Source organism: Saimiri boliviensis, chromosome 6, assembly GCF_048565385.1.
Source record: "Saimiri boliviensis isolate mSaiBol1 chromosome 6, mSaiBol1.pri, whole genome shotgun sequence".
NCBI lineage: Eukaryota > Metazoa > Chordata > Mammalia > Primates > Cebidae > Saimiri > Saimiri boliviensis.
The window spans coordinates 105,535,770-105,562,255 of NC_133454.1; the positions used below are offsets into that span (position 1 = coordinate 105,535,770).

The 26,486-nt window shown below is 36.3% G+C and overlaps 1 long non-coding RNA gene across 1 annotated transcript in view; it reads left to right on the top strand.

The window, feature by feature from the left end:
- LOC141584756 (uncharacterized) overlaps positions 1-26,486 on the top strand; it is a 240,553-nt gene that overhangs the window by 57,382 nt on the left and 156,685 nt on the right. The gene's annotated exons all lie outside the window — the stretch shown is intronic.

Here is a 26,486-nt window from a genome sequence, read left to right on the forward strand (position 1 = left end):
ATTAGTGAACTGAAGGAGAAAAATACTCTGTTTCATTGACAAATAGGAAATGAGATATGGATTTACTTTCAAACTTATGCATGAGAGGAACGCTATCTAAATAGCGAGGTGAGTGTAATATGGAGTCTTTCATATTCATTAGTTGGAGCCAAGAATGGATAAGAGGTCTCAGAAGCTATTTGATTTGGCATTTAACTTTGAAAAGGGAATTTACCAACAAAGAATTTGCAGGAGGGAAGATGAAGAGAGAAGGCTTGAACTACTTGGTGAAATTTAGAGGCATCGGGGAAAGCATAAAAGATGTTGTTTTAAATAAATAAACTAATTGATGGCGTGATAAACACAGGAAACGTTGAAGGAAGGACTTGGCAGTGAATAATACAGGTGACACTGGGTATTCGTCTTCCATCTGAGTGTCTAGGAAAAAAAATTCCCAAGTTGGTAGTGACACACCCTACTCAATTCGATTCAGTCTTACCTTCTTTCCTCTTGTAATTCTCTTTTCCTTCTCAGGCTCTACATAGTTAGGCACACTTTATTTTTCATTCTAGCTAGTGCTTCTATCTTCAGCAGATATTTTGTAAGTGCTGCTTTGGATGGAATCAACTTTTGTTGTTTTGTTTTTTTAAATTTTCTCCTCTCTGACCTAGATTTGATGACTCTCATTTCTGATGTGATGTTAATAGAACTCGTCTATCCCCATAATTTATTCTAATAAAGTATACTCATGTGAACTCAGGAATTAATTCAGAAAAGGACATTCTTCTGCTCCAAATGCACTTGGCCTTGTTTGTGCCCTTGTTCTTCAGCTAATTCCTAGGGGAATTTAGTCAGATTGGGTAATCTTTTCTGTGCAGGTTACCTCAGTGGATTCTACCAGTGTTTATACGTTTGTGTCCCTCTGAGTGTAGATCAGATTCTCTGATTAATTACCTGAATGTGGTTTTGGTGTCTTTCCCATGTGCTAGTTTAAGAGTGGGAAAAAAATCAATAGTCTAATCAGCTGCTCCACTTCTAATTTTGTTTGTGTTACTTACGTTATTCGTCACACTCAGAAATCATGCTTTCTTTTTCCTCCTGACAAAGTAAAAATCAGGTCAAGTTAAGTAACATAAACAGATGTGGAAAAAAATAAAAATGTATGTCTTTATTCGTTTTATTTTGGATTTGGAGTTTACAGTACAGAGACAGTATAAAAACACATGACAACTTATGTGGAAGTAAATGACTCCTGCATATGCACATTGGCGATCTACTCCATTTGCAATTAAAATAAGCAAAATCAGAGCCAACTGTGAAGGAGAAATGTGTAAGGATAATAACACCAACCTCCAAGAATTGTTTCTGGTGTTATATGAAGATGTCTAGAATAAAATGATGGTTCAACAAATGACAGTAAAAACAAGCATAAACATGAAACTTGAGAAAGTGTACAGAATGAAGATGTCCTTGGTGATGGTGGTAGCTTCTGTAGATAGGAGTCCCTGCTAACTCAAACCTAGGACTTTGAGTTTCCTGCTAAATTGTTACTTCTTGAGTATCTGGGTATTTAGTGGTATCAGTAGATACGCATGACTTTGGTGTGTGTATCTCTTCCTGGCTTCATTGTGGTAGGGCTATTGTCATTGCATAGCTGTTTATTTATTTATTTTGACCAATAGAAGAGGTTTTTGTTGCTGTACTGTTTCTTTGTCTCAGAGGCTAGGAAGGTAGAAGAACATGTCTGTTTACCTTACCTGGCCCCATGTCCTTCGGTTTCTGCCACCATTTTTCAGTCCTTCAAGAAGAAGGGTAGAGGCAGGAACTGAAGAAATTGGTCCTATACAACATTTTGTCAGAAGCAGAAGAAATGGTGCTATTTTAGTGCCCTTAGAAGGACCAGGAACCACCTCCCCAGGCAGAGCATTGCTTTCCCAGGCAATTAGCTGGGGTGGCCAACTCAGCAGAACCCTGGTAGGAAACTGAAGCGACTCAGTGAGCCCTGAAATGCCCAGTGGGCATGGCAGATTTCCAGTGGAGACCTAGCAAAACAGTGTAGTGCCCAGATGGCAAAGATTTATCATGACCACATGTATGAAATCTTCTGGGGACTGCAAGAAATACTTGATAGTGAAGAATACTTTTGGAGTCGGGCATTTTGGGTGAGAAAATGAGGGCCAGAACTGAGCTGGGATAATTTGTGATACCCTTCTAGCTATAAACTCCCTAGATGTCACCTCCAGTGATGAGAGCTAATTTTCTGTTGCTTACTTTACCCACAGGTTGTCACCAAAAATCATTACCAACTGTCACATTAGGCAGTACCTACAAGGAAAACATTGCATTCTGGTGTACTGTGAAAAGCTCATCTGCATACATGCACACGTTCATATAGAACTGACATTTTTTTAAAGAACACCACAGCTTGAGAAATAGAAAGAAGCTTTAGATCATCCAATCCAGGTGATTTTCACACAAAGTTTGGCTGTAAAACTTTTTAGTGAAAATGCTTTTCTACTCAATGTGTATTTACTGAGCACATACACATGTGTAAATACAGATATGAATAAAATCTAGTGTTTATCTCAGAAATGATTCTGTTTGATAAAGGCATCTCTTTCATGCTGTCAAACAGACATATATGCACGCACACACATACACATGCATGAACATGCACCCCACAATGCTCCTTGAATTTATAAATAAAAGGGAGGGATCTAATGGGCAGAGGAGTGAGGGCGAGGAAGAATGAGAAAAGTGTTGCAGGGGAAATGTGGAAAGGAAAGTTTTTCTAGTAACACACATTTCTTGACCTGGTATTTGAGGCATGAAAACATATTTCAAAGGCAGAAATTTAAAAAGTTATTCCAGGCATAAAAGTGGTATGAACAAAGGTAGAAACTTGAAAACTTAAAAATTAGAGAAAGTAAGTGTGGACCACCGTATTACAGACTTGAAGTTCTGTTTAAGGACATTGTGGGTCCATTTTGAGAGGATATTGATAGTGAAAGCTGTGCTTCGGAGAGATTGTTCTGGTATCTGAAGGCCCTTTGTGGGATAAAGACATAATTAGGAGAGGGGATGAGATTTGTGACTGGAGAATCACCCAATTGCTCTCTCTACACAAGCCTGTAGTGACTCCCGCGGTGACTTTACAGAAACCGCAAGGTTCCACATACAGGATTTAAAAGTGTTTTTTTTTTTTTCTTTTTGTTTGCTTCTTTTTTAATTTGTTTGTTTTTGAGTCCATCTCTCACATTTCACAACTGGAGGAACCATGGCTTGGAGTTCATTAATAATTTGAGCAAGATCACCTATTGTTGAGATTGTCTTCATAGCTCTCAGCTATAGATTGGTAGCTATAAACATCTTCAAGGCATTTGTTCTGTTTACTTCTCACCTTAGTAATTTGCTTTTCCTGGAAATAGTCTCAGTTTTTCTTAAAATTACCAGTTCCTTAAGAAAAACAGAGTTCATTAGAGTTCAAGGATTAGCAGACCAGCAGGTGTCTATTGCAATGTCTACATATTCTTGATCACTATTATATTTATTGCCATTGTTATTATCATTTGAAGTGATCAAAACTGTGTTTGTGTTTTCAGAGTCATGAAGTGTCTTGACATTTAATTTTTAAGAATTTCATTTAAGATCCAAAAGTTGCAATTACCTAGTCTAGGAGATATTTAGATGTTAACAACTCCGTTTAGAATGAAGCACATGGTAATAACCTATTTACATCCAAGGTAAATGCCAAAATACAACACGATGTATTTTATTAGCATGTTAAATTATCTCCTTAAAAATTAGAAAGGTATGTAGTTTCCTTCATTCCCATTTTACCCGGAAGTAATCCATGAAGTAGCAATTTCTATTGTCCTGGCAATGCGGATCCTGTCTTGATTCAGGTTAGAAAGGTATGGGATAGGCTGATAGGAATAGGAGCATTCCTGATTTTACTGGTTATTGCTTCAGCCTCCTTTTCATGCTTTGTTTCTCTTCCCTTTAAACATGTTGCCCAGATGAGATGATGGTCAGAACTCCAACGGAATATTCTAGTGCTTAATTGGGAGTAGTGGAGATGTTATTCATTAAATGGAAATATTAAGAGGCTTTTTGTTATACATACAATATAATAGCGGTTAGTGCTGGGTAGGAGAATAAAAGCTTGTTGATATGGGTTGTCTGTATCCTCCCCCCCAATTCTCATCCTGAATTGTAGTTCCTATAAGCCCTACATGTTGCCAGAGGGACCCAGTGGGAAGTAATTGAATCATGGGGGCAGTTACCCTTATGCTGTTCTCATGATAGTGAATGAGTTTTCATGAGATCTGATGGTTTTATGAGGGGCTTTCCCCCTTCTTCATTCTGTACTTCTCCTTCCTGCTACCTGTGAAGAAGAAATGTTGGTTTCCCCTTCTGCTATGATTGTAAGTTTCCTGAGGCCTCCCTAGCCCTGCAGAACTGTGAATCAATTAAACCTCTTTACTTGATAAGTTATCCAGTCTTGGGTATGCCTTTATTAGCAATGTGAGAATAGATTAGTACACTTGTTTCAATAGTTTCTTTGTAATTAACTGCATTAGGAAAAACTGGAAGCCAGTTGTATGTCGAAGCAATTGAATCAGCTCATCTTTAATTTTTACTCCCCACTGAGATCCTAAGAGTTTAGTTTGGATTTTTGGTGACTCACCATTAGTCCTTCAGCTCTCCTTTTCTTTTAAGCGCTGGCCCTGCTCTCTCAACCTCAAAACTATTTAAGCTGATTTTTCAACAAAGTTTTACTTCTAGCTAGCAGACATTTAGATAATTAAATGAATGTTTTCCTTACAAAAGTCTCATCTAAGGAAGATGCTTATAATTTAAAAGTGAAGTTTCATGTCTAAGATGCCTGCAGGACTCCAAAGAAAAATTCCTAAAGGCGCACTAAGAGTTTTGTGAAACAGAGAGATTTTATGGAGGGTCTTTAATGGTATGCCTCATCCCATGTACAGCCGTCTCTCTGTCTAGTAGGTTAATTGTACAACAAAGAACGAAACTGAGCCATGATTTCCTTTTGATGCCTCATTACAAATTTTTTTCTTTAGCTGAGTCTTTACTTTCATACAGAGCCAGGTGTTGTAGAGTGTTAAAGTAACAAATCAACCCATTTGAGCTTTCGAAGGTACCAATTTGCCTTTGGATATCTTTAATCTGGCTGTATATATACCCTTTTCAAAGCATTTCTGCACTAAAACACTATCCAAAACAACATGTGGCAGTTTCTCTAATTAGTTATGATTAAGAAAAAAGCAAAAGCAGGCCCTCAAGGCTTCTACACATTGCTATTCTCCTGAAGAAATGAATGCTATAGAGCAAAGCAGCTTGAAAATTAATGTGCGGCACAACACAAGACAGCAGTTTGTGATTGCATTTCTTTCCTTCACTGTATTTCAAAAACGTTTTACACAACAGGAAAAGGAAAAAAAAAAGAGCAGATGGTTTAAGTTATAAAAGCCACTGAAAACAATGGTGCAAAGACATTTCCATGCGGTAAAAAACTCATCAAAATTGTCAGTCACTGAGTCTGCGGCAGAGCAAAGGAGAGAATAGATGAAGTGCAGAAATGTGTAACAGAGCTGTTTTGATGTGGGCCCTAGAAAATGACAGACACATGCTTAAAAAGCTGAGAAGAATGTGTCAAAAGATAGAATTATACTGTGAAATTTCTCTTTAATAAAATACAATAATAGAGAAATATGTTCATTTTGCAAAATCACAGTGAGATATTTTCCAGATATTTCCTTAAGAAACAATGAGTAATTTGTTGTTTCCTTAATAAGAACTTTATTCTTATTTAATTAAAAATATATTTCTCTTATTGTAAGAAATAGAAGAAATTTATTGGAAATTTGGAAGAATTTTATTGTGTAGGTCTTTCAGAAGCCAGAAGTACAAAAGTTAATACCAAAAATCAGCCTGGCAACGGATCCGGAGCAAAGCATAACAAGAGGCTGAACAAGGACAATTAGTTTTACAGTCCTTGGAATGAGGACTCTTGACTAATTTTTATTATGTAATTCTTCTGAGCTCAACAAGGTTGCTCTTAATTCAATAAATGATCTATATGTAGGTTTCATTATCTTAGAATTGCTCTTATTTCTTTGACATCCTTCACTTTCCTCAATCACTTAAGTTCACCCTTACTTGTACATGAAATCCTACTTCATTTTCAGTATGGATTCTAGGCTATGGGGTACCCCATTGTCTTGGTCCAGGTAAACTGCTGTGATAAAACACCATAAACAGAGTAGGTAGTAAACAACGGAATTTATTTCTCATAGTTACAGAGTCTCGGAAGTCCAACATCAAAATACTGGCGGAGTCAGTGTCTGTTAAGGGCTCACTTTCTGGTTCACAGAGGGCGTCTTCTCACTGTATGCTCACATGCCAAAAGTGGTCAGGGGTAATTCCGGGACTTATTTTACAAGTGACTTTATCCCATTTCTTAGAACTCTGATCCTACGACCTAATTTTCCCCCAAACACCCTACCTCCTTACACTATCAAATTGGAAAACTGGGTTTTGACATAAGAATTTTCAGGGGGCACATTCACACTAGATCACCAATGGAGAAGGTAGCTTCTGGAACTTTCTTTTCAAAGGCATTATTTATGTGCCTTCCGAAAATTTTCATGGTTATCATGGGTGATGATTTGTTACTTAAGCCATGGACTAGGATCTTTGACTATATTCAGACAACTTCATGTGATGGAAGGAAACAAAGTTTAGTTGTGGAAAGTTCTCATACTGTAGTCACATAAGACATGATATGGATAAATAGAACCACCACAGGCAGCAGCTAAAGAGTAGGTTTATTTGTATTACTCAAGCATTGTAATGACTTCCAGGCTTTCGTTCAATGTTATATTTCTTTTTTTGAGTAAGGGGATTGAGACCAAACAGTAAAATAAACATGCTGCAAGAAAAAGTATGAATTAAAATCTGCCAAGTATCAAAGAACGTTGATTGAGACGGAAATGTGGGACTTGAGGTATAGTGTAATATTGCCAAGAAGTTAAGTCCAAACAATTTAAACATAATTATTCTTAAGATACAAAGCAACAGAGACAGAAAATATTGCAGACATCTGAGGGAAATTAATTAAAGTGGCACATAAAGTTAACTTTGAGTCAATGTAAGTAAATTAAATTTTCTGCAAATAGTATATCAGTCTAAAGTAAGGAAATGACTAAATTTAGCAGTAATACCATGAGACAAGAATCAAATAGAACCATTATCCATATATAGTTATAGAATTATCCTGGTTTAGGACACAGAAGAAGATCAGACCCTGGAAGAGCATCTCAAAAAACCTGTTTTCCTTTCATCTTCCTGACGCACTATTATATCTTGCATTGTATAATATATTGCATTGTATAATAGGTTGTAGTCTATTCATACACAAACTGAACTGTGCATTTGGTTTTATTTGATTGAGTCAGTTGACTAGTTTTTAAAAATCCCTTATCAGTTTCAAATATCCCCAAAGAAAATGATTCATTAAGGTATTATTATATCAAATAATAATAATGATCCCTAATATTTATATAGCACTTATTTAGCATTGTTTCAGATACTTTGCAAACATCAGTTCATTTAGTTCTCCCAAAAACCCTATACTACTCTAATTAGACTCATTTTAAAGATGGGGAAACTGAGGCACAAATACTAAAAGGAATTTTGACAAAATTATATAGTTAGCAAGTAGCAGAAAGAGAATTTGAATGCGGGCAGTAGCTTCTAGATTTTGTGTTTTTAACATCTATGCCGTAGTGCCTCTCAGGTATGTAGAAATCTGAACTACATGGGCTCTATCACACTGACTCAGATGCTCTAGATGAACAAAATCAAAGTATGAAGTATTCCTTTGTTTCCCATAATGCCTGCAGAATGCCATTCAAAAGGACTAGTTGTGTGACACTCCATATAAATATATAATATCTTATTTATATTACTATATTCAACTTGTATTCTTTGTATAATTTATGTTCATCATATTGGTCATAATCCCTGAAAAAAAGAGATGCCATTTTTCAGCAGGGTCTGTGAGGAGAGTTTAAAAAATAAACTGGAAGAGTTTATGGAAATCTTGAGGGTATCAGGGGCCACCGTGCCTATCTGAAGGAACAAGAGAAAGAAAAAGAAGCTGTTCCTAAAAGAAAGTAACTATATGGAGAAGGTTTCCCATCATGAGCTTAAACCTTCTGTAGAGGAATATGGCTGTACAGGAAAATTATCAGAAATTAACTTCCATGGAATCACTTGACACTGGTTACCATTGGTCAAATCCAACCAGATATCAAAAGGCCAGAAAGCTTGTTGGTGCAGCCATATGTGTCAGCCTATCAAGGCACACAGCAGCGTGGATACAGAAGAGCTGGATCTGTAAGTACAAATGGAAGATATCTTACGTGCTTTGGAGGCCCAATGCATCTCTTCTCTTTGGTTTTCTAGCATCAAAGATGTTTCTTATATATGTGATCAGATATGCAGCTTCATGCAGTGGAAAATTGCTTTACTCATGTACAATGTACACTGGCCCTTTAATGCCCAGCTGAAATGTCGGCTTTATGGTATTTACTCCCTGACATTCCCAACCAATGTGATTTTGTTGCCTTCTGATCCCATACAACATTGTCTTTGACCTTCCCTTAAAGGACACATCCTGCCTTTTTTCAATAAGGCTAAGTGCCTATTCATAGATGTCCCCACTCACCTCCCCACCTCATTCCACAGGATGGTGAGTATACCCTCCAATTCCTCATAGCGCTAAGCACAGGTTCCAACACAAAACATAGCAATACACACCAACCGGGTTTTCCCCCTGATTCTCATTCCTGTTGATGCTTGCTTGCTTCCTTTCTCATAAGTTCCTCAGTATGCTTACTTTTCAGAAATCTGCTGGTTCTAAAAAGCTTTATGAATGAAACTAGTTGGACCAGTGCACATATCATTATCTTCAAGCCAGGATCTTCTCACATGATTGGCTAAGACCATTTTTCTCTAAAATGTGGTACATATGCCACGTGGAGCAAATAATACGCTTTTGATGGTAATGGAATAATTTTTAAATTTATTTTTGTATTTATTTTAATATATATTAGAAAATTACAACCAGCACATGCCTGTAATGGTTACTGACATTATTTAAAATAAGAGAAAATATAAAAAATAAGACATTTAAAGAAAATGCCTTGGCCGGGCACTGTGGCTCATGCCTGTAATCCCAGCATTTTGGGAGGCCGAGGTGAGCGGATCATGAGGTCAGGAGTTTGAAACCAGCCTGGCCAACATGGTGAAACCCCTGTCTCCACTAAAAATACAAAAATTAGCTGAGCATGGTGGCAGGTGCCTGTAATCCCAGCTATCTGGGAGGCTGAGGCAGGAGAATTGCTTGAAGCTGAGAGGTAGAGGTTACAGTGAGCTGAGCTCACACTGCTACACTCCAGCCTGGATGACAGAGCGAGACTCTATTTCAAAAAAAAGAAAATGTCTAAGAAATATTTGTAGAAATGACACAGGGACACTACATTAAAAAAAAAAAAAAAAGTGGAAGCGTTATAAGAAACAACTAAAAGATGGAAAAGCCTGGCCTAGTCCTTGACCCTATTCTTACGCTCTTCCTCTTTTCTTAGGTCCCATTGCCAGGACCACCTTTCCTTTAGGCATCTCAACAGGTTGCCAACTCTCACAAAGGTATTAAGGGCTAAGCACTGCTGTCTTAAATTATCTGGTTTTACCCTTCACATCCTAGCAAGAAGGATTTGCAGTGGCTTATGACAAACGCCAAAAACACAAGACAGAAACAGCTGAAGTACAATTGCGAGTGCACCTGGGCGCAAAGAATTCAAACTGTAGGCTCATTCTCCAGCTTCTTCGCATGTTCCCCTTCTCTAATACTTTTTTAAGTCCATGCTCACGTCTGTGCATTTGTTGTTCTCTTTGCTAGGAATTTCCTTGTCCACCTATAAAACTTATTTCCTGGTCTTTGCTCAAGCCTTGCTGCTTCTTCTGTGTCCCTCAGCCAAGACTAAATTCTCCCTCCTCCAGGTTTACATACTTTTCTATCTAGAGCCAGTATAATAGTCAGCACACTGCTTTGCAGTAATCAATGCAAGTTTCCTCCCTGTGATCATCCCGAGAGCAAAGACTATGCTCTATTTACCCAGAGGCTGCTACACAGTCTGCTGTTTTTTGAGCAATTAGTGATTATAACTTTGGTTGTGCATGTGGGTTGTGTTCAGGAGCTGTCCTAAACCTTACAGATGTTTCAAATCATTTAATATTACCAAAGATCTTAACAAATATGAAAAAAATACACAGTAATTACATAAATTGCCTAAGGTCAAGAAGCAAAACAATACTTTAGATTTAAAAATCTAAGCAAACTCTAGGGTCAAGTTGCTTAAATCTCTTTCAACTCACAGTGACAAAAATGACTGACTTGTTAGGTAAGAAGCCCTTTAGGAGCATTTAAAGTGGTTAGTTAAAAACCCAGACAGATTTTCACATTTGTTGCCCAGGCTGGAATGCAATGGCGTGATCTTGGCTAAACGCAACCTCCGCCTCTGGGGTTCAAGCGATTCTTCCTGCTTCAGCCTCCCGAGTCGCTGGGATGACAGGCATGCACCACTACGCCTGGCAGTTTTGTATTTTTAGTAGAGACAGTGTTTCTCCATGTCGATCAGGCTGGTCTTGAACTCCCGACGTCAGGTGATCTGCCCCCTTCAGCCTCCCAAAGTGCTGGGATTACTGGCGTGAGCCACCATGCCTGGTCTTAGAAAACTAAATAAACAATGAAAATTGACCATAATATTTGAGAGCAGTGAGCCTACTCAAACTTCCCAAGCCAGGGAGGAAAATGAAGCCTCACACAATATTTTTTGAGGACCAGCCCTGAAATTGGTCATTGTTAATTGCATCTCAGTAGATAGCTGACAGAATAGATTTTCCCTATAACATTTAACTCCTTCCCACCCCACCCCCACATTAGGGTGATGATTTCTAGGCAACATTAAAACCTTTAGAGAGCTGCAAAGGAGGTAGTTCATGGAGCTGAGAAAATTATGCGGTGAAAATGAGGAGGTGAATGGGAATTTTAACAAAATTTAGAAAGAAGCAGAACAGTTAATAACAGTGTTTTCAGGAGGAAATGAAAAGTAGAACCCAGTAAGAAGAGTGGAGAAAGCACCATAGATTCAGCGACTTTTCCCCTCCTGAGATTGACATCAGGATTCGTAGTAGAAATGAAGGTACAGCAGGAAGGATGTGCTGGGTTATGTGGTGATAACACAACACCCTTATCTCAGTGGCTTAATGGAACAAGTGTCTACTTCTCTCTCATGTCGAAAACAACTGATAGTATGTTCCATTCCTTACAGTCATTCAGGATTCAGGCTGACACACACCTAATTTCAAAGGAGGCAGAAAATTAGGGGGGTGCATTTATGCCAAATACTCAGGAGGCAGATAGCAAGTAACATTTGGTGAATAATACTAATTACTAGCCCAGGGGATAATGATAGTATTCATGCCATAGAATTTTTGTGTGCATTTAATGAGATCATGCTTGGAAAGTACCAATCACATAGCAAGTGTTAGCTATTAATGATAGCAATAAGCAGCCCTATTTTCTCAGAAGGTCTGTCTTTTTTTTCCCATAAATAGGAAAACTGTAATAGAGCACATTACACACACGTATGAAAGCAGAGCCCAGGTAGATCGAATCTAATTTCTAATTTGAAGCATTAACCCTAGGCCTATTAACACAATTATGAGTTGATTCTTGGCATCTGAGGAGAAAGTTGTTAGGCCTGATGGATGTCGTAATGCATGAATCATAATGCAAAGGTACTCTTGAATTTTAACATATAAATGTTTTTCAGTCAGTATTGTATTTTATAATGAAACACAAATACACACACATACCCCTGAAAAACAATCTGTTATTTAAACATTTTTTGTTTCTGAAAAGCTGCTAATAAATGGTTGTCATTTGCTAAAAGTTTTGATGTTCTAGGCTTATGACAAAAAATTTTTTATACAGAGTTAAAAAAATCTGTATGATATCAAAATAAATGAAAGACTATTCACCCCAATTATTCTCATGAAATGGTAAAGCTGCGTAGGCATAGGACTTCAGATGTGTAACTATTTGTGTTAAATCACGGTTCCCCTTGTTGATATTATATCAAGTTTCTTAGTTTCATGAGAAATGTGTTGCAAGGATAGTTATTTTTGCCATGCTGAGAAATGTCTCCTGGTGGAATGTTGTTTTTTTTTTCTAAGGTAGCTATTGCGTTCTGTATCATTAGCTGACAGCCATGCACTTGGAATGTAGCAAGAAAACAGCTTCCTCTCACTGTGTGCAAAGGGGAAGCAGCAGGGATTTCCATATGCAGTGTCAGTCCAGGTAAATGACATCTGTTATGAAATTGTGTCTGTGCCCAAGACATCCATTAATGGATTCAGGCACACCTCAACTACAGACGGCAGCTGCTTTATATAGCAGCAGGGTTTGCCAGCAACAACAGAATCAATAACAGCAGCAATTTATAAATCACATCAAATTAAATCTGCAAACTTGGTGGCTGACAGAAGCATTCCTTAATATCCCCTAGTCTGAGTTTTCTATTAGTTGATTGAAGAAACACTGAAGGGGCTCTCATGCTCAAAGACAAGCCAAATGCAAAACAATTTATAGTGCTTAGGCAGCCTTTCATTTAACCTGAAAGATTCTAAAGCAACCAGTCTGCTATGTGGGTAAAAGATGAAGGCCAGGTAGCTCCACCTCATGGTGGTTGGTGAATGGGGAGACTTTATCAGCCACTCTATTCCATGACTTTTCTACTGCCTCATTGGGAGACACATTTTTCTCACCATTTAAGTCTTCACTCTGGCCAACAAGTCTCAAATTTTATTGTATACAAATTTATTCTGGGGAATTTGTTAAATTTGCCAGGCCCTACCTTGGGCTTTCTAATTTCTAGACACTGAAGTTGAGTCTTATAAAGATAGTAAGTGGGCCCCTCTGCAGTAAGCACTCCCCCCAGAACAAATTTATTGATTCTTATATGTGAATTCAACCATGATGCTTACTAAAATTATAGCCATTTTGGACCTACCTTTGAAGGGTCATTAAACACAGCAGGCATAGGCACCTGTGATTTTAAAAAATGCAAAGATGATTCTGATGTACATTTGAAGGGACAGTTGTCAATTATCAATCTACATTATAGTGCCAAGTTATATAATTACAGTCATGTGTTGTTTAAGGATGAGGATACGTTCTGAAAAATGCAGTTAGGTGATTTTTGTCATTGTGTGAACATAACGGAGTGTACTTACACACACTTAGATGGTTTAGCCCACTACACACCTAGTCTGTGTGATATAGCCTGTTGCTACAGACCTGTATAGCATCTTACTGTACTGAATACAGTAGGCGACTATAACACAATGACAACTAATTATACATCTAAACATACCTAAATATAGACAGGTCCAGTAGAAATATGATATAATCTTACGGGACCACCATCGTATATGCAGTTTGTCATTGTCCAAAATGATGTTGTGCAGTGCATACCTATGAAGGGTCATTTAAGACATGGATTACATGATATAAGCCATCAGAGAACAAATCAGAAGACAGCCAATGTTACCAAGCCTTACTATTCTGTAGTTGTTGGTTGGCAGTATAATGCCAATCTTAAAAGCCATGGTTTTGAAAAACCATATTGCATGGTTATATAATTTGACGTTGTCTCACCCTAATTTCATTTTGAATTGTAGGTCCCATGATACTCACATGTCATGGGAGAGACCCAGTGGAAAGTAGCTGAATCCTGGGGACAGGTTTCTCCTATGCTGTTCTCACGACGATGAATAAGTCTCACCAGATCTGATGGTCTTATAAAGGGGAGTTCCCCTCAGACGCTCTCTTGCCTGCCACCATGTCATACGTGGCTTTGCTCCTCCTTTAGCTTCTACCATGATTGTGAGGCCTCCTCAGCCATGTGGAACTGTGATTCCAGTAAACCTCTTTTTTTTTTTTTTTTTTTTAAATAAATTGCTCAGCCTCAGTTATGTTTTTATTAGCAGTGTGAGATAAGACGAATACATCTGGGTTTGAATCCAGGCCCTATCACTTTCTAGCTGTGTGAAATTGAGAAAGAAAGCTCTCTGTTGATTTTCCTTATGTGTAAAACAGATAACATAAAGTCACTACGAATATTGAGTGTTAAACAAAAGTAGCAATTAAATCAGAGCTGTCACAGATGTTCCATCATTGTTAGTTGTTAGTATTAATATGTGCCAGACACTTGATAATGTCATTGAACTCTCACAATCTTATAAAGTAGAAATTATTATTATCTCCTTTATTCAAAGGAGGAAATGGAAACACAGAGAGGTTAGGTCAGCCTTCCAAAATCACACAGTCAGCAGCATTACGGTTTTCACAAACTTAGCCATTACTCTGAATGTAGAGCTGAAGGAAATAACAGGGGTTTTAAAAAAATGCATCTTTTATCTTTCTCAAGGTCCCTTAGTGAATTACTGGTGTTGTGGGCAGTGGTTAAGAGTAGGAAGTGATTGCATGTGTTTTGGGGGTAAGAAGAGGAGGCCCCTCTATTATCAACTTCTACTGTGCCTTGACTGTGGGAAAGTCGCTTAGCATTTCTATAACTTGGTATATAAATATGTAAAGATGTTAGAATGGTAAGACTTGCCTCATGAGTATTTTTCTATGGATTTGATGACAAGATGTGAATTATCTAGCAGGGGCTCAATAAATATTGATTGACTTCTTATTCTGCATAACAGAATTAGAAGAAAGTTTATGTACATAGTTCTACACTAGGTGAAGTAGAAAACATAAAAATAAAAGATGGTGAACACTTACTTATGAAACATACTATCAAACACAGTTCCTGCTTTATACTTGTCATTTTGTATTGATAAACAGAGGTAGACTCCTGGCATGTCCAATACTTCACGTGAAATTATGTTTCCCCAGTGGACCATTGGATCAGTGCCAGGCAACTGACCCAACTGAAGCCAATCAGATTCTCTCCTCTAAAATCTGAAATTAGATTCAATTGTGTGAATTTTCAGGTAAAATTCATTTAAAAAATTGAGCCAGCCATTTACACAGAAAAATAGATTAATCAGATCAACAGACAAAAGAAGAATGAGTTAGTCCCACAGAGAGAAGCAGGTTGAAAACTCATCTGGCAGCAGAGAGAAAGAATTTTAAACTGTCTGCTTAGGTTCCTGGTAGCTTGCTGGTTACTCTTTCCCACCTGTCTTGAGACCTGGTTGGTTATCTTTTATTTGTATATTCTGAGTTTGCAGAATGTCTTTTCAATAGCTTTTAATTTATGCTTGAACTTCGAAGTGAGTTTCTGCTCTTTAACATAAAATAACCTTGATTAAGATACTGGTTTAGGAAGAAGAGAAGGAAACCAATAAAAAATTGCTAAGTACTTCATTTAATCCTAAAGCAGCCCTCAAATACAGGCATTATTATTCATAGTTTAGTGGTAAGAAAATTGGGATTGAGAATGTGTAACTTGCCTAAGATCAAGCTCCTACAGATGATAGGAACGCAAGTCTTTGTGACACCAAATCTCATTTTCATCACTATCTTAGGACATAGAAAAAAATCATTATACCACATAAAAGATAATGCACTGAAATGAATAATGTAAGGTCATTTGAGTGACCTGAGAGTTGACAAAGCTCAGTATATGTAGGAATGCTACAATAAGAATCTTTACCAATAAATAACATCATATAATATGTGGTTCCTGATTTTAAAAGTATAAAAATAAAACCATTTAACACACATCTATAAAAGCAATTTAGAGGTCTAAAAAGAAAAGTTGCTAATCTCCATCTTGTTCCCCCAAAGGATATCGCCTTATTTGTTTTCCTCTGAGGAAATATGAATACTTGTAAATTTACTAAATGCTTCCTGCCCTCAAACATCAGACTCCCAGTTTTTCAGCTTTGAGACTTGGACTGGCTTCTTGCTCCTCAGCTTGAAGATAGCCTATTGAGGGATTTCATGATCATGTGAGTTAACACTACTTAATAAACTCCGGTATATATATATATATATATAGATACACACACACACACACACACACACACGTGTATATATATATATATATATATATATATATATATATATATATACACACATCATTAGGTAGAAGATAGCCATATGTCCTCACAGGAAAATGCTCATCACTTCTATCAGTCAGAGTTCTCTAGAGGGACAGAACTAATAGGATAGATACATATATACAGGAGAGTTTATTAAGTAGTATTAACTCACATGATCACGAGGTCCCACAATAGGCTGTCTGAAAGCTGAGAATATATATATAGTAGTAGATATATGATAAATATATTTGTGTATATACATATATATACGTACACACATATATACATATATACACACACATATATATACATATATGTGTGTGTATATATACATATACACACATATATACACATATATATTCATCATATATACTACTATATTCTCAGCTTGTATATGTATATATGTATGTATATATGTATGTATATATGTATATACACATGTATATGTATATATGTATATAAATGTGTGTGCATATATATACATATATATGTGTGAATGTGTATATATGTATATATTATCATGCATCTACTACTACATATATTCGCAGCTTGTGTATGTATATATGTATGTATATATGTATATGTGTGTACACATGTATATGTATATATGTACATATATGTGCGTGTATATATACATATATATGTGTGAATGTGTATATATGTATATATTCATCATATATCTACTACATATATTCTCAGCTTGTGTATGTATATATGTATATATGTGTGTATATATGTGTATGTATATGTGTATATATGTGTGTGTATATATATATGTGTATATATATACACACACATATATCCATCATATATCTACTATATATATTCTCAGCTTGTATATATATATGTATATATTATGTATATATGTATATGTATGTATATATATGTGTGTGTATATATATGTATATATGTGTGTATGTGTATATATACACACACGTATATAATCATCATATATCAACTACTATATGTATATTCTCAGCTTGCAGACAGCCTATGGTGGGACCTTGTGATCATGTGAGTTAATACTACTTAATAAACTCTCTGATATATATGTATCTATCCTATTAGTTCTGTCACTCTAGAGAACTCTGACTTATATAAGCAATGAGTGTATGTACACACATATAGATATACGTATATATACACACATATACATATATACACATATATACATACACACGTATATATACATTAATATATATGAATATATGTATTTTATACATGAATAAATGTATACATGTATACAATGTATTTTATACATACAAATATATATATTTACATATGTATCTATGTGTGTGTATATATACACATATATTCATCATATATCTACTGCTATGTATATTTCTCAGCTTGCAGACAGCCTATTGTGGGACCTTGTGATCATGTGAGTTAATACTACTCAATAAACTCTCCTGCATATATGTATCTATCCTATTAGTTCTGTACCTCTAGAGAACTCTGACTGATACAAGTGATGATCATTTTCCTGTGAAGACATATGGCTGTCTTCTGCCAGAGACCTTTATGAATTATGTACATGTAATGATATAATGCACAGTACCCACTACTAGGTAGGTAGCTTACCAGGGTATTAGGTATAGAGCATGAGATCACAAGTGAAGCCTTTATTCTGCTGCTTAGACAGAAACTTAGCTTCTGAGTCTTCAAGTGTAAGAAGTGTATGAAGTCTTCAAGTGTATAAACTCTATTGCATCTGCAATAGAGCTAGTAATTTTACTTATGTCATGTGAAGTGAAAGTGTTTATTAGATAATTCAGATAAAATAGTTGCTATGCAATACACACTATATGATTTAATGGTGAAGCCTGCAGGACTTACAGCTAGAGTGACTAAATTCAGATTCTAGCCCTACTCTCCACTAAAATATAAGACCTTGATTAAGTCGTACAAACTTGTATGAGGTAACCTTGAAGGCAATATTACTTTGACTTTGTGATATGCAAATGCTGGTAATTTTAATACCTATGTTACAGTGTTGCTTTGAGGATCAAATAACAATACATGCAGGGAACTTTAAAAAAACTGGCATATAGTAAATATGCAATAGATATAGGTGATTTTTATTAAAACAATGCATTTGCAACCATGTTATCAGGAGATATATGTCTGGTGCTATATTAGAGCCTAATAATATATAATTACCTCTTTGTCAAATAGTGATTCACTGAGCATAAGTCAAGGAGTGAAGACAAGGGGTGATTTGTAAGAATGAAGACTTTGATCAGAATCAAACCCTGTGTGTAGGTCAGCCTCTAGAAATAAAAAGCAACAAATTTCTAGAAATAAAAAGCACAAGTGGAGGAAGATCTTTGAGAACAATATGGCTAGCATAGTAAGAGATTTTGTTACTATTAAGCCCTGCAAAGATAAGTTGCGTTTCTAGGGTTTGTATTTTTCATATAGTCACAGAGAATAATAGCTACCATTCTATAACATAGAGAATAAAGACTTAGGTGAACAAATAGGTCAACCAATTTCTAAATATTATTATTTCTAATTCTCTTAAAAGTATAAAGAGTGGGTGCAGTGTGCTGATGCCTCATAAGTATTCTCATCATTATGTTGTCCTACATCAATGTATCAAGATATATTTATACACCCCACAGTCTATCTTGGAATTTTTATGAATACATTTTGTACAATCATCTCAAAGAAAGACAAAAATCCCCACATTTTTTGTACTCATTTTAAAGCATATGCAACACTCAGGAGCACCCAGTAGGAAGCAATGCCTAGAATTTAAGCAATGGAGAAAAATAGTTAAAAACTCTAGGTGCAGTGGTGTGCACTTGTATTCTCAGCTACTTGGGAAGCTTAGGTGAAAAAAATCCCTTGAGACCAGGGGTTTGAGACCAGAAGGGCAGCATAGCCAGACTCCATCTCATTTTTCAAAAGCAAATAGAGGGAAATATTTAGAAAATATTTAATATAAAATATGGCCAAATTATAGAAATTAATTTACATTTCTTTTAAAAGCAGACCAAATTTCAGAAGATGTTGAGAAATGTTTTGACCTTCTAGAAGATAGTGAGAAGTAGACAGTTGAGGGGATTTGGGAAGAAAAAATGCAACAAATAATTGAGAAAAATGCAATTATTTATCATGAGATAGAGTAGTAACGAAATAGCACAAATTGAAGACAGATAACTCTAGGTGTAAATTCTGGGTAACATTAGGTAAATTACTTCAGCTTTCTGATCTGTGGTTTCTTTGTCTATAAAATGTGGATTTTTACATGTATATATGTATGTACATAATACATTTATATATTCATATATAATATATATTTATCCATATAAATGTTTACACAAATAACTATTATATATAACTATATATAGTTTATATATATTTTATGTCACTATATAAAATTTTAAATGTATATAAAAATATACACATATTCATATATATTTTATATCACTAGTATGTATGAAAATATATATGAATATGTATATTTTATACATGTATAATGTATGCATGTATACAATGTATTATATACATACAAATATATACATAAATATACATATTCATCTAAATGAATGTCTTTAGAGAGTAGATATATGATGAAATGCATTTATATGTATACAGTACTGAGCCCAGTGCCTGAAACATAGTATACCTTAAATACACTATATTCTTTCATCGCTTTTAAGTACTTTAGAGACTGAAATACTAAATCAAGGCAAGAAAAATTCCATTAACTGGGAGTGGGAAAACACCAATCTCTCTCTGGTCTCAAGAGTGTATCTTACGAGTCTGTCATGCCCCTACCTTGACACCACGGAGCGGCTGTGCACTGCTATGCTGATATTGGGAAAAGAGGCAATAGCGTCTGCAGAGTTTGGCTATGAAACTCATACACCAACTCTAACTGCCGCAGTCTCTCTCAGTAATGGCAGGACAGCAGGAAGTCTTTCTTCCTTACCTGGGATTTTTGCACACATTTATTATGGAAAAAAAAAATCTCCTTCCTAGAGTTTTCTTACCTGCTTTAACTCTTGTTGCTACATTTCTATAATGTTGTATAATCACAAAGCACATAAAAACATCTTTATGCACAGCCAAATATATATGGTAATCTCATTGAGTGACATTTGCACAGCAGCACTGCACTGGTGTTGATAAATAACACATCATATTACGTTTTATATATTGAGGCAGAGGAATTAGAAATGGGGAAAGAAAAAGCTATATTCAGTTATTTCCATTCTAGTCATTGCTTACTACCATGTGCTGCTGAGTGTTGCATACCTTTTAAAATGAATACACAGAATGCAGGGATTTTGTCTTTCTTTGAGATGATTGTACAAAATGTATTCATAAAAATTCTAAGACTGTGGGGTATATCTTAATACATTGATGTAGAAGAATATAATAATGAGAATGCTTACCAGGAAGCAGAGCATCTGCTTATCCTCAGCCATGAGTGGCAGATTGATAGCAAAAATGTCATCACTTTTCATTCCGGCAACTAAGGCAGCGCGACTAATTGGCCATGACGTGCTTTTAGAGTGAATCCAGAGGCAGCTGGAGTGGAAGAATGCCTTCCTAACACACTGCCCCTGCAATCTCTACTAAATATTGTTTGCAGAGTCAAACCTCTTTTCTTCTATATCTGACCTAGAAATGTGTAGGATGTGAAGACATGCAGAGGCCTGCAGCAGTGACTGAAGTAAGCAATAGGTCCACACTCAGAATTTCCTCAGTGTCAAGAGTAAACATACCTTTAAAATCCATAGAACCAATATTTATATCTGCTCATTTTGAGAATTTGTAATCAATTTATTATCTAATTTAGTTAATAGCTTTATTGAGTGCCTACAATATTAGATGTGCTGATAAAATACCTGCCAATACACTTGAAAACAAATTTCCAAATTCAGTTAATTTCTGCATTAAATTATTCAGTGGAAATAACTTTCTGTTTGGGATGCCATCCTCAGATGGCTGAGATCTTAATGTGTTGATACATCTACATAAATTTGTATCAGAATAAATTAGCTTGTGTTTAATTCAATTCCTACACCTGATTATTACATTGCTTTATACTCTAGAGTTGAGAAAGACTTAAACATGCAATATGCGTAGAGGTTTTAAGATGGGATTGATAAGAGATAAAGATTGGTATCAACACTTGAGCAAACTAAGTAATTTTAATCTTTCCTCTAAACACGTGACAAATACATCCCTTAAACAAAGGCAAAACAAGGCTTTATCGACCTCAATTTTATACAGTTTGGGGAACATGTTTAAGAAAATGAATAAAACATTACAAAAATATAATTATAATAGGACCTTGACCGGGGGAAAGGATATGAAAATAAAGAAACTCAAAGCTTCAGCATCATTAACTTTATGGTAAATCTGTCTTTGGTTCTAGCAAACTAGAAACACAAATTGTAGCTTGCATATACATGTATAATAGAATGAGACTTTGAGCAAATTGTTGAGAATGTTCCCACATTTTAACAAGAGTGACTAGAAACATTTCTGTAGGACTAATGGAGAAGAGGCAAAATTTACTTCCTGGAAAACACACGCTTTCCACATATATAATAGTAAAATAGAGGGATTTTACCAATGCATTCTCTGGAAGACAATACATGAAAGACTGGGGCTTTGTGCACTTCCCTCCCTTTCCTGTTATGCTTTTCTTTGTCTCAGGCCAAGTGATTAGGGCCAAGAGAAAAACACTCACAGAGATAGGGTTGTCTATATTAGGGAGACTAGTAACTAGTAACCACACTATGGTTGAAAAAATTACTAAGACTGCTTCTCCTATAGCAAGAAAATTCTTGGGGGCACATGTAAAAATGCCTCCTTCTTACCTGAAAAGTCCTAAGGAAATTAAAGCTAATTGTCACATCTGATGATGGGAGAGAAAGAGGGCAACAGGAGAAATGTCTGCTCTGTGTGTGTGTGTGTGTGTGTGTGTGTGTGTGTGTGTCTTTCCCCTGTAGGGTCAATAAATAATAATGAGTCATATTAAAAGGAACGTATGCACTGGGGTGAGGAAATACTGGAAGAAAAGGAGATGGGGCATTTGAATGAGGTCAGCTATACAGTGCATCATCCATGTCAGAAACCTGGAGAATAAAGTCTACTCTGAATAGTCTCCAAGAATCCTCTGATGTACATCCATCAAATACCAGCATTTGAATCTCTGACTCAGCAGTCTGTAGAAGATTATAAGCAACATTAACTAAGGAAAAATATTTTGCTCATTTTCTTCTCATCCTTCTCTCTCCTCTCTCTTCCCTGGCAAAGACTGTTGAGTGGAGAGAGATCATGCAAAAATTCTTCTTTCCCATTACCAGTTTCCAAGCATTTGATCAATTTGAATTCAAAAAGGGGGAAAATGTTTGAATCGTATGAGAGATCAGTGTTGATTTAGATTATAGTAGACTTCTTAATGCTGAAGAATGACACTCTTCTAATACTCAGAATTTAGAGAAAAGCAATTTATCTGTCAAAGACATCTAGGGAAAGGGAATGGAGATTTCACAGAGTATATTTGAAGCTCCAGATGGTAGAAAAACAAAACTGTTTTCTGACTGTATCTTACTTACCAAGGTCAGTGTATTTACTAAACCTGTGGACATCTCATATTTACTTTTTTAAAATGTTTTTGCCATATAGCAATCAATTGTATCCAGTTTTCTTCTCCAGTGGAGATATGCTTTGTTGTTATATTGTTAGGATGAAAACTCATTATATAAATGCAGCTGTATGAGAGGTGCTATTGAAACCAAAATATATGAACTTTTAAAGTGTTTTTGTTTAATTACTATGTGAAGCAAACTCTCTAAAAATCCCTCCAGTAAGGTACTGAAGAAGTACCCTTGTTCTGTAGTACATTCAGAAAGGAATAAATTTGCTTATAACACCTTCCTTTCCTCACTTTGGCTTGTTTAACGTTTTTCAATTTCACTGGAATGACACTGCTGTGAGACACCAGATATTACAAGCATACTATAGGGTAATCTTATTATTCATAGAAGGTTGTGAAGGAAGGGGTTGTATTAACAAAAAAATATATTTTATGACAAAGATTCAAAAGAAAATGTCAAATTTGCTATTGTTTATTGTTCTTGTATCTGAGAATCACTATAGATGTAAAATGTGACCTTGTATCAGTTGACATCTCTAATTCTTTACTGGTTCAAGACATTTAGTTACTCTAATTTTTTTAAATTTTTTACAAGGTTAAACTTTTAAAAAATGTAATTTATTTTAGTAACGATTATCCTTCAGGGTCAGAAATTTTGTGTATAGTTAAATATTCCCAGGGGAGACATTTTATCAATACCATTAAAGTAAACAAAAACGTTACCATAAAATTTTTGGTTATGAGGCGCTAGGATGATAATGATTACAAAGATGAAGTCAATCCACAATTTTATAACTGATACTTTTATGGACCCTTTATTAGTTAAAGGTTTACTCTTGTATATTATCTTACTTTATTCTTATGCCAACTTGATATGTAGAGGTAGTTGTTCTTAGTACTTTTTTAAAATTACTTTTTAAACATTTCTTTCTGAGACAGAGTCTAGTTCTGTTGCCCAGGTTGAAGTGCAGTGGTGCGATCTCAGCTCACTGCAACCGTTGCCTCCTGGGTTCTAGTGATTCTCCTTCCTCAGCCTCCTAAGTAGCTGGCATTACATGCATGTGCCATCATGCCCAGCTAATTTTTGTATTTTTAATAGAGATGAGGTTTCACTATATTGGCTAGGGTTGCCCAAACTCCTGACCTCAAGTGATCTGCCCATCTTGGCCTCCCAAAGTGCTGGGATTACAGACATGAGCCATCATGCCGGCCATAGATACTTTTTATAAATTTGAGATTTGATATTCAGAAAGGCAAGAAAAATTCTAATAGAATGTAAATTAGAAGAAAAAAGGGGGTAGAACCATTTCTAATACTAAATCCCATGAACTCTTAAAACTGAATTCCACGCTTTCCCTTTTCACAATCACAAATATACTTGCCCTTAAGGAGCTAACTCTAAACCAGAGATCTTAAGGAACAACTTCTTTTACACAGGGCTATGTATCAGCTAAAGGTTATTGAGACTCATGCAAAGAGAATACATCTGGATGTGTGTTAGTAAGCCTTGATGATAACGATGAAGAAATGTTTTCTAGCATTTAAAATAAGCCTTATTTTCTTTTCCAAGATGAAACATTTAAAGCATTGTTAGCATGTGTCTCTCACTTGGAAAGACAAAATAGTACATACAAATTCACGTCATGAACATTTTTCCAAGAAGCAACACAGCAGCTTAACAGAAAAAAAACAGAAAGAAATCACAGACTCTTAAAGAAGGGCGGGCTATAGCATTCACCATGAATTAGGTGGAAAATTGTATGTCCTTAGAGCATGGGACGGGGATAAACTGCCTCCAGGATATACACTCCCACTGGGGAACATGGCAATCCAGGCCATAGGGGAGGCCTTATCCCTACCCAGGGCTGAGCTGATTTAGTGAGCAGTGAGGGGTATTTGAGAAGGAGTGACATCAGGATGTGCTTTGCGTAACATTCCCAGTGTCCAGTGGGGAAGAAGGAAAGCCATTTCAGATCCTTCCTTGCAGGGCATCTCATGGAAGCCTGCCAGATTACTCAGGTGGCAGGTACAGGATAAGAGAAGCTCCCACCAGAGATTCACGACAAACTCATTTGAGCAGGACTTAGGGATGAATGGGAAGAGTGCTTCAGCCACGAGTGCAGGAGTTGGGTGACCCTGCTTATTGAGCATATTAGAAGGAGTGTAGCCTGAAAACCACAGTTTCCGTCTTCATGGGGAAAGCTTGTTGCCTAGGGCAGTTTTGAGTTCTGAACACCTGGAAGCTAACTAGCTGTTTTTAGTGGAAAACAATGGGTGTGAGACCTGCGTTGCTAAGTGTGTGGGAGCTGGGTGGGTCTCGCTGCTGCCTGCTACTCCCCACCCGCTATATAAACTCTTCTGTTCAACAGATGCAGCTGTGCTGCTTCCTGAACATTACCAGAGTGGCCAGAGAACTGTCCTGCAATCCCGCTGCATGGGCCCGCATGTGCGGAGCCGGAGCACAGAGTTGCCTGATCCAACCTCGACCCGACTTTGCCCCTTTACTCACCCTGGTAGCTTAACACAGAATCTGCCTGCAATAGGCACCCCGTCACGCTAGGTTCGTGTTATTGCCAAACAAACGATGATGAAATTGTGAGAATAATAAATAAGAAACAAAATAACACAAAGTACAACTAATGAACACAGTGTGCACATTTGTAAGCGTTTTATAAAACTTTTTCTTCGGCATTGGTGAGAAAATTAGGTAGCTATCAAGGAATAAGTATCACCTAACCAAGTTTGTGATGAGTATCTGTTTTAAGCATCTATTTTATTCTTTTTTTGCAGACATAAGTCCTTCTTGTAATTTTAAGAACTGACTAGTGACACCTAAGTTTGTAGCCGTTTTGAAGACCTTCCATGTTCATTTTCAACATAAATTTTCTCATTCCATTTATCTTGACCTCAGGAGAATAAAACATGCTGTTGCTACTCCAAACTCGATAAAATGTGTTGAGTTAAAAATGTTTAGAAGGGATTATGAAGAGATAATCACACAGTGTGTTTTATGATTTGCTGTACATTCCGTGGTTATAGCATGTTAGAGCAAAGTGCTTACTCAGCATTATTACAAGTTCAATATTGTCACTTTGCCCATTATTATAGATCTGGTAGATAGAGTGTTATTTCCCTGGAGAGCAATTAATACTGAGGACTGCATCATTGCTGGTTTATTTCCATTTACAGTAGTTTTTAGTTCTACCCAAGGCCTTTTTATTTCATCTTAACGTAGTTGGTGGCAGGGGAGTGGTGAGGTGTGGGGGATTGGGGATCCTCTCAGCTCCCTGTAATTGGAAAATATCTTTTCACTTTGCATTTCCAAACTGTCCCATTCTTAAACACTAAGCTCAGATGTCACATCCTTCATGAAGCTGTCACTTTATCGCTTTTCCTTCAGTCTGCCCCTCTTGTGAACTCCAATATTTTTTTTGGAGATTACTTTTCTTTATAAACTGATTGTAGGCGTCATATGCCAGAAATGTTTTCTAATTTGTATTTTCCATGATGGTTAGCAAAATTCCATATGCTAAGAGAAAGGCATTTAGTGGCTTGATGAATTAATCTTATCCAAGATAGTTAAACAGACAATAAATAAGAAGAAAAACAAATATAAATTAGTTTAATAAAGTGCAGTTTTATTTTTCTTTGCAAACAGTATGTCAAA